The sequence below is a fragment of the Protopterus annectens genome, chromosome 5.part0 (assembly GCF_019279795.1).
Source record: "Protopterus annectens isolate FY-2018-M chromosome 5.part0, PAN1.0, whole genome shotgun sequence".
NCBI classification, from domain to species: Eukaryota; Metazoa; Chordata; order Ceratodontiformes; family Protopteridae; genus Protopterus; species Protopterus annectens.
In genome coordinates this window covers 562,950,554-562,966,072 of record NC_056735.1, presented here as the reverse complement: position 1 = coordinate 562,966,072, position 15,519 = coordinate 562,950,554, and positions in this window count along the sequence as shown.

The window sequence follows — 15,519 nt, the reverse complement described above, 5'->3', positions numbered from 1 at the left end:
ACCCTGGTCTGTGAACCCATGACAATGCCCATGAAACCTTGGTTGCTTCTCTTGGTGTGACATCGGGTAAACAGCTGTTGTGAAGTCCCTGGGCCAGTGGCTCCATGCAGTGGCCAGAGTAGGGGTCAGTGATAGACAATACTAGTATGACTCTGAGTAGTGGATCACTTGGCTTTAGCATTAATTAAGAGCACAACTAGCTGCAAGAACTAATGTGATTTGCAGGATACATTGATCATTGACCCATAGAATGCACTTTGTGACCTTGGACTACTGCTGGGGCTACTCCTGTGTAAAAGTCTTTCTGTCTTTGATTGCCCCAGGGTGAACACCTAGCCAGGGCCTGGCCATGGTGGTTGAGGGAGTCCATCATGGGCCCTTCAGGAAGAGATGCAGATGGTGGAGTATTTGCTGCCCTAAACCAGGAAGTCTGTACACATCAAACAGTGACCTGTTCCAGGGTCTTGCATATCCCTTCTGACAGGAGGGTGACAGCTTGGGTCTGCCCATTTCTCCAGAGGCTGTTACTGGTACCACCACATGGCTGCACTTTTCAGGGTTGTTGCTCAATGTCCTCCTGGTTTCCTGAGCCAGAGCAGGGTCGGGTGCCCCTCCTCCACCACCCAGAGTGTAGTGGGGTTGTGGGACTGGGGAGGGATGGCGCATCCATTCCCATGACTCCCAAGCCCTGAGACCATGCTTGGAACATAACCTCAAATCAGACATGGAGACCTGCTGAATTTAATGATATTACAAAGTGGAGGACAAAAAAACTAACCAGATTCCTTAAGTAATGGTGAGCGAAGAAGGAAGAGCCCAACATAAAATCTCCACTTGGGCGATGGGCATAGGGAAATGTGGCATACTAAAGTTCATCTCCCCGGTGCCACTCAGGGGGTCCAATTCTGTGGAACAATGTGAGGCCAGTAGCAGCTCCCAGTGTTCTGGGATCAGGTCTTCCTGGGGTTGAGTTGTTTGTGAATGCAGCCCAAAATGTGTGGCAATCTCCATCTAAGGCTAAACGCCAACACAAGACCAATATCAGACAAGTACCATAAGGGAAAGTTGAAAAGAACTTTAAAAAGAGAGTTCAAGTTGGAGTGATACCATTCAAAGGTAAACAGGCAGGATTCAACTTGGTGGCTGCATCAGCTAAGTAGGGGGTGGTGGACCGGCCCCAGGTGTGATGGCCATTGTCAGGCACAATTCCTCCTTGGTGGTGCAATGTGGCTGGCTCTGGGTTAGCCAGAAAGGCCATATGGAAGGTGGCTGCCCTCCCCTGAGTGGAGTTTTACAGCCCATGGCAGCATTTCTCACTGTGCCTTGGGGTTATGGGAGATGACTGCCACACCGACCCCATGTCCTGTTAATGGGCTGGCAGGCTTATCTCAGGTAGTCCGTGGCAATGTCGGTGACCCATCTGTCCCATCTTGAAACATGGAACAAGGAGTCCAACAGGTACACAAGTCCAAGGGTGGGGGGGCATAAGACCTCATGGCGCAATGAAAGTTAGGGCCAGCAAGCGTCAGGCCAGGTGGGATCCCCAGTCCATACATGGGTGCAGCACCAGCCCATCTCAATCATCCTGTCGGGGATGTGGAGCATGAGTGTATGCAGTGGGACCTGAATGATGGTGAAATATGCCTGGGCAGGTCTACTTCCCTTTGTCAAAAAAGCTATTTGTCAAATACATTTTGTTGAAACATATTCATTGAAAGCCTCAATCCAGTGAATGTTAATTTAACGGAATTTTTTCCTGGGAAAAAATGCTTGGCGTTCCAAACGAGTGTCACAAAATTCATGAAATTAAACCCAACCCTGGTGGGTGATGCACCTCCACACTCCTCCTAACTAAATATACAAACTCTGAGATTGCACTAAAGTGGGAAAAAGGGGAAATTCCCTATGATGTCCAAGGGTTTTTCCCCATGGGAAAACATTTGCTTAAAAGTATGTTTGCTAGAATAATGGTTTGATGAATAGGGTTCAACAAAAAGGTATTCAACAAATAGGTTTTTCAGCAAAGTGAAGTAGACCAATCTGGGCAGGGCAAAGCTGGAGGAAACTCTGGTGGAGGTCCATAGCAGTCCTGATGTGGTAATCAGTCATCCAACCTGTGTATAACGGCAAAAGACCATCAAACCATCTAGTAGCTGGTTTACACTAAAGTTTCCCACAGAGTAGTTTGTGCTAGGTGGATGCAATTTTATCTGGTAAAGCAAATGATTAGAGGTCTAGGGACTGACATGATCTCAACCTATTCTCAAACTTTCAATGGGTAAGACGCCCAACCCAGTGGCCTGGAGTCAGGTGTGGAATGCGAGTGCCTAGTGGTTCACTTTTGATAAGAAGAACTGGTGCTGCAGTTAGACCCCAGAAAAGGTGTTGGCTGATATAGACAGCATGGTGGTGGCCATGGAAGTCAGAATCCACTAAGGAGTGTGTAACAACTCACCTGTTGAATCAACTGGTTCTGAAAATGGATGGTGCTAGAGTTTCAGGCCCATACCTGGGTCACCATCACTGTGAGCCAAGAAGCTACACTGCAATGAGTAGCAGGGCAGCTGTGGTGGCACTGAAGCCAAGAGCAAGGGCCCACATGGATCTGTCTGTAGTGTAGATCTTGGTGGTAGTAGCAAATGTCCAACCAAGAGGTTTGAAGGCCAAAATGGAGAAGGTTTCCATGTGAACATCAGTTGATCATGGGCCATTCAGTACTGAGGCATAGGCAATCACTATTCCATAGGGACAACCATTGGCCTTTGTTGCCCTCGGCTGATCAAAAGGGAGTCAGGTTTAGATCCCAGAATCTGGACCAGCAGAGATGGGTGCTTCTGGATGTCCAGTGTGGTGATACAAAAGATCTCAGAGAAGCCAGCTGGAGCTCCTAGGAGAATTTCCTTTTATTTGTAAGGGGCAGGGCACACAGGAATGGGTTTGCCCAGAGACAGGGGTCTGCACCCTGGAAAGTCTTGTGGTCATGGGCCACCAGGTGATCTCTCACAGGTCTTTGTAAATTCAGGTAAGAGGGTGCAAGCCTTGTGCTGGGCCAGACCCATATTTGTAGCAGGTGTCCAAGATGAACAGCCTCTGGTATGTTGGAACAATGTAGGTAAGTGAAGTTGTCAAGCCAAATCCATAACTTTGAGATACAGATTGGTTCTAAGTGCTGGGTGAGTCAATCTCAGGTGTAAAGCAGTGGATATGTGCCGCAGGAGGATGAGGCATTATGCCCTCACCATGCTCTCTCCCATGGGGGCTGGGGAATAGCGGTGGTTACTCTAGACACATGCCAGGCCCTTCCTGTGAATTGCATCTGCTGTGGCAGGTGCTGGTCCCAACTGGTGTCCCGCATCATGCAGCAGCTAGCAGCTGACTTAGAACTGGTGCAGACTGAGGCAATCCAACTGTTTAATTAAAAGAAAGCATCATGAAGGCCAGAGACAGGTGTTTATGAAATGTAATTTCTGTTCAGTGCTCTGAATGTCAAGGGAAGAAATTCAATGAAGTGCAGGTAAATGGTGGGATTAGCTATGACTCTCCTAAGGTAGCCAAATGCCTCGTCATCTAATTAGTTATGCACATGTATGGGTAAACCTGATTCCCACTATCCCTACCTCCTATCTAGTGAAACTACAGTCAAGGAAATATGCTTGGCAGAATCAGTGGGGAAAGAAGACCCTGTTGAGCTTGATTCTATTCTGGCAGTGTGAAGAGACAAGAGAGGTGTACAATAAGTGGGAGGCCTTGGCCACCCTACTTTTATCATTTTTTTTCACTTATCTGGTGAAGTGGGGGGGGGTCCCACCAGGGCTTTCACTTCTAGCTCCAAGCTCTGCTACAAGGCTCTACTCCTACAAGTAACCTAAGAATTTTATCATTGTATCATAACCTGTGATCACGACATCTGACCTTGATACTGCAGGAGCTCTGCCATAAGGCCCTACTCATACAAGTTAACTGAGAATTTTATCACTGTATCTTGTAAGCACATTTATCATGAAAAACCTTTCTGTGTATTAACTTTAGTCAGTTAAGTAAATGCCTGTACTGTGAATGAAAGTTTCCGTGAAATAGTCCTTGCACTCTTAGGATCTCTTACTAAGTTGGCCATGGTCTCGCTTTTACGTGACCTGTAGACCATACTGCATATGCCAGTTATTTAGTCTCAGGAAATTATAAACAACCTGTTTCACTTTGCATCTCTTTCTTGACTGCTTTATACTGGCTATAAACTGATTGTTGTCAGTTATTATTTGACATGAGGGCGGGACATTTCTGTATTAGAATGTGTTGCTAGATATCCCTATAGTGTTGTATCCTCTTACACTCGGTTACTCTTTTCCTTCATGCAGCAGGTATGTGTCATTTGTTATTACATTTCTATTTGTTCTAAGACTGTATAGAACAGTGAAAAGACTTTGGTAGCATGCTATATTTTTAACAATTTCATTCAGATCAGATAAGCTTTATATATGCTGAGCCATGTTTACCTTTAACACATATGTATGTAATGTGAGTTGCTGGTGCTATGATGTATATATATATATATATATATATATATATATATATATATATATATATATATATATATATATATATATATATATATATATATATATATATATATATATATATATATATATACACACACAAACACACACACACACACACACACACACACACACACACACACACACACACACACACACACACACACACACACACACACACACACACACACACACACACACACACTGTTTTGATGTATTGGTTAATCCCATGAATGTTTTCTAAGTGATGGTTTTATATTGTGCTTATCAGTTTAGTGCCATGTTCTGATAATTTGCTGAATACAGCTGTATATTTGCACTATATTACTGTGGTTCTCTGTCAGTATACTTCCTGCTCAAACTACTTTGAGCTTCCATTCATAAACTTCTTTACCATCACTCTACTCTTATACTTCCCCCATATTCTGTTACTCTGACTTACTGTGGTCCTTCCATCCTTCCTCCATCTCTTTTTTGTATAGTAAGTACTATATTTATTGCCTCAATATAATATTACAGTTTAACAGTTTTTCTCTTTAATTTCAGAGCCTGCAGTCACTATATCTGACCTTGATACTGCAGAAGCTCTGCTGCAAGACCTTACTCCTACAAGTTAACTGAGAATTCTGTCATTGTACCATGCAAGCACATTTATCACAAAGAACCTTGCTGTGTCCTAACTTTAATCAGTTAAAAACATGCCTGTTCTGTGATTGAAAGTCTCTATGAAATAGTCTGGTACTCTAAGGATCTCTTATTAAGTTGGCCACTCTCCCTTTTTTCTTGACCAGTAGATTATACTGCATATGGCAATTATCTAGTCTCAAGAAATGACAATCTGTTTTACTTTACATCTCTTTGTTACTGGCTATAAACTGCTTGGTCTCAGTTATTATTTGACCAGAGTGTTGGAAGGCCACTACACTTAACCTCCACCCCTCTTACCATAATATTATACTTCCTGCATTTCATGTGTGACTCTTATTCTAAAACCTTCCCCAAATGACCTTACTACTTCTATACATACAGTTTTGTTTCTTGTTTCTTACTTCCCTACTTCCGTTTAATTTTTAGCCCCAGTCCCAACTATCTTTCTCCTGCCCATACTGCTTTATACTATAGTCAATCATAATCACAACCGTCCCTATTATACTTATCTATTCCACTTTGGATATTTTCCTTTTCCCAAATAAATCTTAATTTCGTCTTATTTTGTTTACATCATTATACTATAACCTTTCATACCCCTCTATTCCTAACAGTCCAGAGAAGATACCAGGAGAACCTAACTCTTCTCTTTTATAAAACATATTACCTATCCTCTACCAGTTTTCAGAATCCATCATCACTGAATCTCCTACTGCCCTACAATGTCTTGTTTCCTTCATCATTGCTACTTACCCACTACCTGATATCTATAAAATACAGATTCCTGTGGTTAATTATGTTACTCTTCAGTTTATCCACTATTCTTCTGCTCCTACTGTGCCATCTTTCATCCTAACATGACTCAATAATATCTCTCAACATCTCTCCATCTCTGTCCCAATCACCTATCCATATTTCCTCTTTACACTCTCTGCACATTGCAACAAACCTATTTAATATCACCCCTGCTTTTATTCCAAATATAGACTAATGACTGCACTTCAACTCAAACCAAACCAAATCAAAATTTAGTGCAAAAATCCTCTCCATAAAACAAGTATGCATAATTCCCCAATATACTTAAATCCTTCTGGGAGGAGATGTACACCCTAATCCTGGTCCTACATATCACAATGAACACAAAGATAATTCTTTCTCACACACTTCTCTAACCCAACAACAGCCAATCCCAACCCCTGATGATCTAATTGTTGCTGCAATAAATGTTAGAAGCATAAGAAATAAAATTGCTGAACTACATACCTGAATTACCCAACATACGCCTGATGGACTTGCTGCAACTGAAACTTGGCTGAAACCCAGCAAAAACTACTCATGGATTTAATGTCTTCTGTAATGACTGTATAAAGTGGAAAGGTGGTGGTATTGCTTTAATATTTCCCAACACCCACTACATTTTCCTTTACAAACAAAAACATGAAAATTCAGTTCAGCAAAGCTTCTTATTGCTTTCCTCAAAGTAAAGAGTTCTAAACAAATATGCTACTGTCATTTACATCCATCCTGGTGACAATATAGCTATACTGGAAGATATCCTACATTGGATATCCATAATATTTCCACAAGAAAAAAAATATGTCTAGGTGATCTGAATGTGAATTGGTTGGTGATAAACTCTAATGCCCCCACATCTAAGCATGAACTTATATGGTTTCACACAATTAATTAATAGCCTGACACATTATAGCAAGACATCAAAATCCCTATTAGACTGGATCCTAGTATGATACCTTAGCAAATACCACAGGTACAATGCCAAACTCTGTCAGTGATCATCTATCAGTCTACATCAGGCATCTCACACATCTAGTTAAAAAGCATATTTATAAAACAACCACAACCTTTCCAAATTGAAAACAGAAATGTTTATTACTACACTATCATCTCTTAATTGGAACTTCCTAAACATCCTCCCAATAGATGATGATGTAAAGGAATTCAGTACAACTTTTCTAAATATCCTAAATAGCCTTCCATCTCCTAGAAGGAAGAGACTAAACACAAATAATGCAATTGGCTAGCCAAAAAGAGAAGAATGCTAATGCAGGATAAACAAAAACATGTAAAGAATGTAAAAAAAAAATAAAACACCTCAATATCTTCAAAATGTCTTAATCCCTTACAATCATACTAAAAAGCAAATAAATGAAGTAAAAAAAACTATGCTATAATAACTTTCAGAATAATACTAAACACAACTGTAAAACATTTTGGATATCCATTAAAGAAATCTTACATCCCAGCCAAAAATTCAACCCAATCCCCTCTCCCGATAACTCAGCATTCAAAACTGCAATACAGTTCAACTCTTATTTTATCGATAGTAAAGCATCTCTAATCAAAGGTTCCTCAGCATCTAATTCTGACCCTGCCCAATAGCCACATATCCACATCCACTTTCACCTTCAAACCTGTGCTCATATACTATATAAAACTACTCTTAAACAAACTTAAACCGTACTCTTTTTCACCGCATCACTTTCCAAGCAAGTACATAAAAAAAAATCAACCAATAGTATTGCCCAGTCCTTCTCAATCCTTATAAACAGATCAATTCAGGAACCCCACATTCCCTTTCTCTGGAAAGAGTCACACATTATCCCTCTGCAAAAAGAAGGAATTTCACCAGACATTAATAACTTTAAATCCATAATAATATTATCTCCCCTCACCAAAATACTTGTAAAATGTATTAAAAACAATTACTAGACTATCTTCTGCAGGAAGAACTCCTATTCCCTACACAACATGACTTATATCCTCCCATAGTACTATCACCACCCTTTTAACCTATATAGGTACTGTCAATAAAGCTACAGATAACAGCAAACTAGTATCATCCTTATTTCTAGACTTGTCTCAAACCTTCAAAATAGTTTGTCCCAGTAAATCTCTACTTCAGATATTCTCACTAGGTCATCCCAGACTACCATTCTGTGGTTCAAAAGCTACCTGTCCAATAGGTATCAATCAGTAAAATGGCACTCTATGCCCTCTCATTACCTCCCAGTCACCACCAGTGTACCCCAAGGTTCTATCCTTGGTCCCTTACTCTTCAACATTTTCACCAACATCCTCTGTGCATCGACAGAACAGGCCACCCTAATACAATAAACCGATGATTCCACCCTAATTTGCACATCTGACAGCATGGCACACCTCTAAAAAATACTCAGGAAGCTTTAACAGCTACTGAAACATGGCTTTGTAACTCACAACTCATGTGCAACCCCAAAAAAGACCAAATTACTATTTTTCCCCCCAAATCCCTCTCTCATGAAAAAAATGTAATGTCCTCTCTCTCTTGATAATATCACCATTGAAGTTACTTCTCATAGCAAATTATTAGGGGTAATATTTATTTATTTTTATTTATTTTATTTTACATTTTTTAACCGGTTTAGTCCAGCTGAACGTTTAGCTCGTTTTCAGTGGAGACCCGAGGAGAAAAGCTCCGCAGTCAGTATTTACATTTTATTTACAAACAGTAAGACATTTTCATTTGCAGCTAAAAAAATAGTTAGAGAGATAACATTTGCAATAAATCATACAGGAATCAGTTGGGTACAATGTCAGAAATCATACCGCAAAAAACATTTACAATAAATCATACAGAAAGCAGTTGGGTACAATGTCATAAATCATACCGCAAAAACTTAGGTACAATGTCATGAAAGGAATACAGTGTTCATAATTCCTAAGTGGTTATATACAGTACAGGTACAGAAGGAGTAGTAAGGGGATGGAGTGGTTAAACATAGAGACAGAGAGGTAGATGTATATTAAGCTAGACAGTGGAAGAGAATGGAGGGAGTAGGAACAGAAGCTAAGGTTGGGTAGTTTCAGGGAGAATGACTACAGTGGCAGGACCATTTATTTGTTAGGTATCTCCGAGTGGCTAGTTTGATATGCTTGGTTTGGTCAAGGGACCTAATTTCTAGGGATAGTTGGTTTCAAGTTGCAGCAGGGTTATAGTTATAGAGTAAACACCCTGTTTTGGTTTTGGGTTTATAGATCGGTAGGAAGTCCTGGTCTGAGCTATGTAGTGTCCTGGTTGGGGAATATTTAGATATAATAGATAGAAGGCTAGGGCAGAAAGATAGAGGATGGAGTGGATAATTTGCAGTTGATGTAGTAGCAGCAAATGAGGGAATTCAAGCCAGTCCAATTGTTTAAGAGATAGGCAATGGTGTGACTTGTAGGTTTGGTATGCAGCAAATCTAGCAACCTTATTATAGGTAGTTTCAAGTTTAGTTATGAGTGTGGTATTAAGATTTGTGAATAATTAACAGCTATAGAGAAGGGTGGGAAGAAGAAATGCATGAGAGAGAGTTATTCTGGCTGTGTTGGTTAAATGTCTTTTGTTATGGTAAAGGAGTCCAAGTTTCTGGTGAGTCTTTTTGATAGAAGTAGTGACTTGGAGATCAAATTTAAGCTGATCGTCTATAATGACTCCTAGCAGTTTAGTGCTAGGTTCAGCAGTAATGATAGTACTATTGCTTGATAGGATGGAACATGTAGTTTTGAGATTGATGAGGTTTTTTGGGAGGAAGAGTAGGAACTTAGTTTTCTTAGGGTTGAGAATTAATTTGTTATCACGAAGCCATGTCTCCATGGTGTTGAATGATGCTTGGGTAGTAGAGTGGAGGTCAGATGGATTATCAGCAATGGCGATGACCGTTGAATCATCTGCGTATTGTACAAGTGTAGAGTTGGGACAGGAAGTGTAAACTAGGTTGGTGAAAATATTAAAGAGCAGTGGCTATGGGTCCTTGGGGGACACCCATTGGGATTCTTAGGGGGGGGTAGAGCAGAATGCCATTAACAGCTTGCTGGCAGTTAGAAAGAAAGCTAGAAAACCAGGATATGGTGGGAGGAGAGAATCTTAAATGAGAGAGTTTGTCTAGGAGGAGGGGATGGGAGACAGTGTCAAAGGCTTTGGACAGGTCGAGGAACAGACATGAAACTAGTTTATTGTTGTCACGGGCCAGTGATACAGTAATGATGAAGGATGTTAGTGAAGTTGCAGTACTGTATTTAGGATAAAATCCATGTTGTGTGTGTGTTAGAAGGTTCTGTTGGAGAAGGTACTGCATTATCTGCTTGTGAATGCATTTCTCAAGAATCTTGGAGAGGGGAGACAGTATAGCAATTTGTCTGAAGTTTGATATATCAGAAGAATTACCTCCTTTATGTATAGGTAATGTACAGAACATTTTCCATATTGCTGGAACATATGATTCAGAGATAGATCGGTTGATCGGGATGGATACTGGATAGGCTAGGGGTTCATCAGCAATCTGTAGGAAGTAAGAAGGTAAGTTATCAGCTGAGGGGGAGCAGGGTTTGAGTTTAGAGAGTAGAGATTTAATATAGTTAGCTGAGACTGATGTAAGGGAAAAAGAGAAGGATAAGGAGGAGAAGCTGAGAATGTGTGGTTATTAGCATTTTTTCTAGTGGGAAGATCATTAATTATGGTAGTTATTGAGTCAATAAAATGATTGTTAAATGCAGTGGCAATTTCTTCAGAAGTTTTATTTGTGTGGATGGTGGATGATAATCTTACATTTGACCTGCATGTATACAATTACATAAGAAAAACTCATCAAAAACTAGGGATACTTTATAGATCAAAACCTTTCTCACCGACACAACTAAAACTACACTTGCCGATACTTATCTCCTCCCCACTCTTTTTTATGGTGTTCCTATCCTTACTAACTTCCAAGCTTCACAAAATTAAAACCTGAAGAATGTTATAATGAAGTTGCTAAATTTGCAGGAAATACCCCTTTCAGATCCCACCAATGTATAGCACTTAAATGCCAAAATTGTTCGGAACTGCTTTATCAGCTAATATACCCACAGCTACTTATCACCTATAAAATTATCCAGCATCCATCTGCCTGTCCAGCTCTAAAAAACATTCTTCACAACAATGTCACCAGTTGGTCATTGCGATCCAGTGACCTAAAACTCCTGTCTGTCTATAAACCTATCAATTAAGCATTGTCTGTACTTGTATGATGTAGCTAAAGCCTGGAACTCCTTACCTGTATCCATCAGGTCAATACCCTCTTCTCCCCATCTATCAAAACCACTCTGAAAGACTTCTAGCTAAAATCTGGTTCTGTTCCTGCTCAAAACCAAGATAAACTATATCCTTAAATGTGAACAAGTATTTTTTTTCATTGTTTATACCGCCTTTTTCCGCCTTCTTCACTTACTTCCTTACTTCTATACAATTCTCTTCCTTGACAGTCTCTCTATATATACCACAAGCCTATTTTTTCCTCACTTCATAGTGCACTTCCTGTTTGTATTAGACTAATTTACATTTAATTTCACTACAAAGTCTTTAATTTCCACATTAAAATTTCTCTGAATATTACATGATTGTCATACAACTTATATCAATTTTTAACCATGTTTTTATATTATGTCTAATTTGTATAAAATATTTAATCTGCAGAGGTTTTTGTTTTATTTTGAAGATTGCAAAATTATTGTTCTTAAAATGTTTTGGAACCATTTGGAGATTTTCTCCTTAGGCCTCCACTGAAAATGGGCTTCTACCTAGTAGGACTTTCCTGGTAATCAAATGTCAATAAATAAATCTATAAATAAATAGCAACCATATTGTTATTTGGAGGAGTTGTACAGATGTTCAAATTTAGCATAGGAATTAATTTTATATGAACGTACTGACATCAAACAAAAAACATTACATCACATCGGTCTTATCCTTTGATACATTGCACAAACATATATGAACATAGCTTTGAATTTCATAGTAGTAGATATTTGTTCTGCCAATGTCATGATGAAACTGCTTCTTTGGGACATGCATTGAGTACTGTAGTGTGCATGAACGTGCTCCAGTTCCCTGATGGCATGTGTACAGACATACAGAGAAACCTTCGTTGACCATGGAATATTGATATAGGACTGATCACCACTGTGTACATATGAGAATACTTATTTAATTACCATCAGTCTGACATGCTGATATGGCATTCATTAGCAGGGTTCAATTCTTAATTCACACATTAATTTCATTTGTTTGTGACAACACCCATTACTGCCTCCCGTGTTGGATGCTGACAATACACAACTCTGGGGAATACATTGCATCATAGTGTGGTGTTTGCATCTACTCTTGTCTGTCTGCCCAATAAATGTGTCAGGCAGGAGTGCCTTATGCAACAGTATTATGTATGTCACACTCTGCCCCCACAATTGTAGCACTACACACACCTACATATGGAGAGAATAACCATTAGAATATTGAAGTGCATGATTCCTTTCAAGGGTGATCCTTCTTGTACATGTGCCTATTTCTGGGCATACACAGATAATGCACAGGTCAGTATTAACACTGATAGGATGGGTTTGATTCTTGCAAAAGGAGATTGTGGCTTCTGAGCCATTCCTATTTTCCACCATGTTATATCGACGAAATACATGTTGTACAAGTATCCCATAATATATATACTGTCCTTATGAACTGTCTTCTCAACTCAGCATGTCACTAGCATTCATATGTCATATAATTTCCCTCTGTTACAATGTGTAACTATTACATCCTGTAATATCATGTCTGATTTTATTTACCTATATTTGCTCAGGAAGTGTGACTACTGTTAATTATTATGACATATGTATTGCAAATGTTTATTATTACAAAGCTGTCTTTGTGACATAAGCACATTCACATCAATTATCTTACTAGAATTTTAACATTTAGCCTCCTCTCTTACATATTTCTGTATACATTATTTTCATTTCTGTGCACATTGTCCTCAGTGCACTTGTCCTGTCTAATAACCCTTGTATTGTAGTTGGCCTTGCTGTTTCACATCCCCTCTTACTTATTTCTGTATTAATATGCTTGATTTATGTGCAACCAGGCTTGTTTGTTTACTGTATGTGCTCATGCTGCTCAGCATATTTTCATGGCCAACAACTCTGCTGCTGTCCAGGAAAACTAGCTTGTATTTGTGTTGTGTGATGAACAGTATGCATAAACGATTAACACTGCTGCTAATTGCACTGACATAGGCTTCTCGCAAGGCCTACACTATTCTTCATGAATCCCTTGGACTGTTTTTCCTTGACATTAGTAGACCCAGAATGGGTAAACACTAAAGGGCATAACATAAAATGTATGCAGTAAATGTGAAACAGAATATGCAGTGGTGGTGGTTTGATAACACTATAGCAGTCACAAGTTCAAACCTGTTATCATGTAGTCCAGATTGTAAGTTTTATAACAGATCATTATCATAGACATTTTAAAATTTTAAAAGTAGAACAAATTGTTTTTATCAAGATGTCAAGTTAGAAGCAGAATTAGTCATACTGTATTGGCAACAATGCACAGAGCACATATGACACAAATCAGAATGTCAGAGATGACTAAATACCATGCTATTATGGCATTAGGTGTAGTGAAACTGCAAAAAAACTAAATATTATGAAAAAAAAAGACAAACTGGTATAGCTGTTTTTCTTCACATACACTAAGGCACTGGGGATTAAACATCTCACATATTTATCTAAATATATATAGCTTAAATAATTATATGACAGGCAGTACTAAACAACATATAATTATCACCTTAATTAGATATTTGGGACACTATTCATAAACATTGTACACCATGCATTTATTTGTTTAAACATATGGTCATAGTCCATAAATGTTGTGGAACTCGTCCCAATCCACAGAGTTCCTTGCAAGATTTCTGCTTAAAGAAGTAATATGGAAATATGTCCCAATATATGAAGAAGAAAACAACAAGATCAGACATATCCAGTGATGTCAGGGCAACCAAAATAATCATGTCAAATATGCATTCCATGAAAAGTTGCTCATGAAGTACTGTATGTATAGCATTATCAATGCACATCCATGGAAGTTATACAGTCCCAATGGAAGATTCATTAATATGTGGAAAGTACTAAATAAAGAAAAATGTGTGTCAGCCATAATGTCTGAAAAGTAACAAATATCCACAAACACTTACTGATACTGTTGTAACATGTGGACATGCATAAATCTATATACATATATCTATATAAATATATATATATATATATATATATATATATATATCTGTCTATATATATATATATATATATATATATATATATATATATATATATATATATATATATAGATATATATATATATATATATACACATATCTATATTAATATATCTATGTACATCCATCACAATTTGTGGAATCTGATGTAATCCACAAAATTTCTAATAAAAATGAAATTAGTAGGTTGAAGGGTAATCCTGGCCACATTGCCATGTGTAACAGTAGCTAACAATGGGTGGGGGATATGTGTGGGAAACACAAGAAATGCACACAGTCAAGGAAACAGGATAATAGAAAAACAGATATGGGGTGATGGTTAAGAAGACACACAAGAGGTATGATGGAATAGGAAGGTCAGAGGTTGAGTAAGATATGCATGGTCAATTGTTTTTTTGATTGGAATAGTCCCCATTTCTCTTTTTTCTGTGTGTGTCTCTCTGTGTGTGTGTGTGTGTGTGTGTGTGTGTGTGTGTGTGTGTGTGTGTGTGTGTGTGTGTGTGTGTGTGTGTGTGTGTGTGTGTGTGTGTGTGTGTGTGTGTGTTTGTGAAGAATAGAAGGGGTGGAAAGAGAAGATGGGTAAAAGAGTAGGTAAACTAAATGATAAACATAAGACATGACAGACAAAGATTAGAACTACACATAAAGGGGAGGTAAGGTACACAGAGAGTTCACATATAGACTATACAACATGGATGAATGAAAAATGACAAACAGGGTAGGAATGCATACCACAAATAGTACAAAGCAAAAATACAAGAATGCATACCACAAATGATACAAAGAAAAAATACCTATGTTCCGATGTGCAATTCATTGCTGAGATGTTGCAAACTGTGTGACAGTTATTCCAGAATGAGTATGACGAATGGTAGGTATGTGTTGGAAAACACTTAATGGGAGTGCTGTCATTACAGTATACAATCTAGTCATTTGCTAGCCTGTCAGTAGTGCAAGTATAAGCCAAGCAACAGCAAGGATGAGTAAATAAAAATAAGAAAATGCAGGAGCAGACAAGGACCTGCAACCCTGCATGAGAAAGACAAACAACTAAGCATAGTGCCAAACAGCAGTAGCATAACAAAGGATGAATGTGGTCATGTAATAAATAAATAAGTATACACACCGCAAACACTGAAGAAATGGGATCCATATGTCAAATACACATGCTGCACCAGATGCAGTAC